General features: G+C 41.9%; 1 long non-coding RNA gene across 1 annotated transcript; it reads left to right on the top strand.

Moving 5' to 3' along the window:
- Positions 1–681: 681 nt before the first annotated feature.
- Positions 682–1,724, top strand: LOC119377872 (uncharacterized). Its single transcript, XR_007414716.1, has 3 exons — positions 682–771; positions 866–937; positions 1,647–1,724. It is a non-coding gene; the product is annotated as an uncharacterized LOC119377872 (long non-coding RNA).
- Positions 1,725–4,689: the final 2,965 nt, after the last annotated feature.

Below are 4,689 nucleotides of genomic sequence, written 5' to 3'. Positions count from 1 at the left end.
GAACGTTGCATTAACGCTCACGAGACGAATGGGCTACTGTGGCAAAAGCAATAAAAAAAAGTGTGCTGTTGCGAACCGACCAATTAAGTTGCCAAAAATTCAACGCATTCGTAAGGCCCGTCATCTGAGCACTTAAGAACACACGAACGAGTTTTGAAACCGGTTTATCTCTACGGACCGAAGTTCAGTCCGACTCGAGCTCACATTCGAAGAGCGAAGTTGGCACTGACTTTCTGTGAGGCATTAGAAAAACGGCGGATGTTGCGTAATGAACTTTTGCACGAAACATTACAGCGGACTCTTAACAGAAACGAGCACACAACATATAATTTCACACTCTGCTCGGGTAGCACGACCAAATCGAAAATGTGTGTTTGTAATGTGCGCTCTCTAACTAGATAACATACACATTTAGAGAGTAGGAGCAGGGAAGTGGTGCAAGGAAATAGCTTGCATTAGTCATATCCTGCATTTCATACCACTCCATCTTGTCTGTGGTCGAAATTTTCGGAGCCCACCCCACCACTACGGCATCCCTCATAATCATAACGTGGGTTTTGAAATGTTAAACCTCAACAATTATTTTATTACTGTCTGAACTAGCTGCTGCATTTGCATATACAGTAACCCTAGCATAAGCATCTCCATGCTCAGAATGGTTAATGAACTCTGTTTTTATACAGGATCACTTCAGCCAAGATCAGTTTGAGGAGGTCCTTGTAAAAGGGAAGAAACGGCTGAAGCCAGATGCCATCCCCAGCATCTTCAGCTGTGAGTGTTATAGAAATAGTGGTTCAAGTTTTTACTTTTCATTCCAGCTTATCCTTTCTGCCCATAGTAATCTACTTTGCTCATTGCATTGCAGTTTCTGCACCGTCAGAATCGCCATGCACGGCTGGTGACATACCAAGTGAAAGTTCCTCCAATACAGCAACAGGTTTACAAATCTCTTCTTGTGAGCACAGTCACGATTTTGTGATGGGATTGTTGACATTTTTTTTCAGAAGGAATCAAAATGGAAGTTCAGTTGGACACCTGCAATGCCTCCACTCCTTGCTGTGACATGAAATCGACACCCATCGGTAAGACAGTAGGCAGAATTTTGAGAAATGTCAGTTGATGTGTTGGGGCTTTATGTTGCATTAGCTTCTGCAGTTGGGGAAAACAACACATACAAACCGTTCACTTAATTCCCTCCAAAAGTGTATCCGAAACTTCCTTTTTTGTTTTCTTCAACAAGTATATTTTCCCTGCAGACGCCAAAAAACCAGAAGCGTGTGTTGCCTCAGAACCACAGCTCTCAGTCATGTCAGAAGGTGAGATGAAGTTGAGTTTACGTTTAGTCGTGGCGTTGTGGGCACGTGTTGAGTTATCATTGCTCATGAAAAGCTCGTGATGACAGCCACTGAAATGAACTAATTTGCAGAAATGAGACATACCAATTATGCATCATAAATATATCTAAACGTAAAGTTGACCACTTAAGGCCCCTTTTTTGCTACAAAAGCCAGCCAGATCTAAATCGGAGGCTCCCTCAGCATGTGCATGCCTGTGTACCTGTTCCTCTAATACAGGAACAGGTTTACAAATCTCTGCTTGTGAGCGCAGTCACGATTTTGTGATGGGATTGTTGACATTTTTTTCAGAAGGAATCAAAATGGAAGTTCAGTCGGACACCTACAATGCTTCCACTCCTTGCAGTGACATGAAATCGACACCCATCGGTAAGACAGTAGGCAGAATTTTGAGAAATGTCAGTTGATGTGTTGGGGCTTTATGTTGTATTAGCTTCTGCAGTTGGGGAAAACAACGCATTCAAACTGTTCGCTTAATTCCCTCCAAAAGTGTCTCCGAAACTTCCTTTTTTGTTTTCTTCAACAAGTATATTTTCCCTGCAGACGCCAAAAAACCAGAAGCGTGTGTTGCCTCAGAACCACAGCTCTCAGTCATGTGAGATGAAGCTGAGTTTACGTTTAGTCGTGGCGTTGTGGGCACGTGTTGAGTTATCATTGCTCATGAAAAGCTCGTGATGACAGCCACTGAAATGAACTAATTTGCAGAAATGAGACATACCAATTATGCATCATAAATATATCTAAAAATAAAGTTGACCACTTAAGGCCCCTTTTTTGCTACAAAAGCCAGCCAGATCTAAATCGGAGGCTCCCTCAGCATGTGCATGCAATATCACAGCAGTCGTCTTTACAAAGGTTGCTTGGCAACATATTACTGTTACCTTTTAGTTACTACTAGGTTTATCTGCAGAATTGTTTCAATGTGACAGTTCCTTTTAGATGGCCTTGCCAGGCACTTGCATAAAAACATGTTCGTGCTTTTATATTTTTACAGATTTAACAATGCCCGAATATTCAGGCACACCTACATTTCCTTTTAGCCTGCCTTCCATGCTTGCAGGTAAGATATTGAAGCAGAGAGGGTTGTTAAGCACTATTGCAAATTTGTTCATTGGTAGCTATGTTGTTGCTATTCTTGCATCAATTGTGGTTTGGTTATCAAGACAAAACACATCCAAAAGCCATCTTTCTACTAGTATTTAAGTTACTCATAACACGTACTGAAAGCATGGACGGTTGGCAATAGCATGATGAACATGGTCACGTCTGCCCTTCCTGATTAATGTCTCTAAATGATGCTTATGATATCATGCGTACTACCACTGAAACCAGGTTGCCCAAAGTGCTTCAAAATTTTCTCTCCATTATCTGTAGGAATAAAGTTAAAATGTACAAAAAGTGATTAGGTTCCAATGTTTTATGATGAGCATATCAGTTTTTGGAGCCCTTGTGAAAAAGTAACGAAGTCATGCACTTATGGTTTTTCTTTTCGAATTTGAGCAGGATGTGCATCCTGCATGAAGTTAAAGGACCGTGTGCTCGAGCTAGAGCGTAAGCTGAATGTAGAAAAAAAGCGGCGGCTCCAGGCTGAAAAAGACAGAGAGCTACTTCGAGAACACTGTAGGCGGGTGCTGTCTGACGATCAGATCCGTGTTCTTGAAAAAGGCTCCATGCGGGGAAGTTCTTGGTCCCCCGAATCCCTCCAAAAAGCCCTGCAATTGAAGGTTGCTTGTGGTAGCAAGGGGTATGACTTCGTTAAAGAAAATGTTGTACCTCTCCCAGCAAAAAGAACTTTGCAACGGCAGACAGAACACATTAAGTTCACTCCTGGTAAATATGGCTGATTGCTCTAAAATCCTTGTTTTTTGTGGCTGCACGTTACAGACCTGTTTTCTCCCCGAGATGTTGATGTAAGAAATGTTTTGCAGGTATCCTTGAAGAAGTTTTTGCCGCTTTGGAGCAGAAAGTGGCTGGGATGCAAGCAGAGGAACGTCATGCATGTGTCCTGATGGATGAGATTCAAATCTCACCAGGGCTTGATTATGATGCGTCAACCGGAAGCATTATAGGTATGACTGTGGATGTTAGTGCTTCATTTGCGGTTCAGCTCCCCAGTGCAGAACAGCTTAGCGCTAAAGGCACTTTGTTTGGTGACCAAAAGGAAGCTGTTACGCCAAAAAAGATAACATGTTTATATCATTACGATACACCACCCGGTATACCTTCTTGTCTTTAAATGTACAGCAATTGCAGCGAAATGTTACTTCTCATGTCAACGCATGCGTGTTGCTACTCTCAGCCATTGCTCTCATTGACCCTAGGATTCAGCTGTGTGTTAATCTCATATTGTACGTCAATGAACTTTTCAGGGCAGCCAACAATAGGGCCATCAAACGCAGCTACCAAAGAGGCACTTGCTACCCATGCTCTCGTGTTCATGTTGGCGGGCATCACAAGTCGCTGGAAGCAAGCTGTTGCTTACCATTTCACATGTAAGGGTTGCACTTTACAAAGCTGTTGCCGTTTTTCACTTTGTATCAATTTTTGTGTCTTACCTATAAAAAAAGAAGTGGTTCTTCGCATGCCAGAGCCACATTTTTATTATGGAGCACTATGTAGAATAATTTTAATCAATGGGGTTTTTAACCTGTATGTAAATTTGAGTGCACCAGTGTTTTCACATCTTACTTTTGTATTATGGCAATATTTACATGGAATTTAATCCATGTCCTTGGACCCAGCAGCACATCACTTTCGGCATTAAGCTACCACTTAGTTACCATAACAAAAGCTTTAATGGTAAAGTCCTGTCTCCTTAAAAAAAAAGAAAAGAATGCACACGTCAGTGTGTACTATTTCTGAACATAAAAGGAAGGCGTTTCCATTTGTAAAACATATTAGCTGTGAATATCTTCTGGCCAATTCTGTATCTTTGTACTGTTGCAATTGCCATCTGAGTTTTTACGATTGAAGCCAAGGTCTGTTACGTTCGCAAGAAAGGTAGTATTATTAATGCGATAGCGTTAGAGAGCTTGTTTCGCAGAAATTTCGCCGTGTACGTCGGCTTCGGCGCGTTGGTTGTGAGCGAGAAATCATCCGTGACCGAAAAATTGAGAAAGCTGCAACTAAAATAATAAAAACTTCAGTCCAAGTGAAAATCGAACCCGGGTTGTCTGGGTTGTCTGGGTGGGAAGCAGGTTTTCTACCACTGAGCCACCATGCTGCTTGAAACTATGTCGCATAAGCACACTATATAAGTGTTATGTAGTGGAAGGGGTCCTCTTAGCACATTTAATATTGCCTGGCAGAAGTGTAGAATCACATCAGGTGTCAA

Source organism: Rhipicephalus sanguineus, unplaced genomic scaffold (genome assembly GCF_013339695.2).
Source record: "Rhipicephalus sanguineus isolate Rsan-2018 unplaced genomic scaffold, BIME_Rsan_1.4 Seq595, whole genome shotgun sequence".
Classification (NCBI taxonomy): domain Eukaryota; kingdom Metazoa; phylum Arthropoda; class Arachnida; order Ixodida; family Ixodidae; genus Rhipicephalus; species Rhipicephalus sanguineus.
Note: the sequence above shows the minus strand (reverse complement) of the source record. Positions and strands in the feature narration are given on the sequence as shown.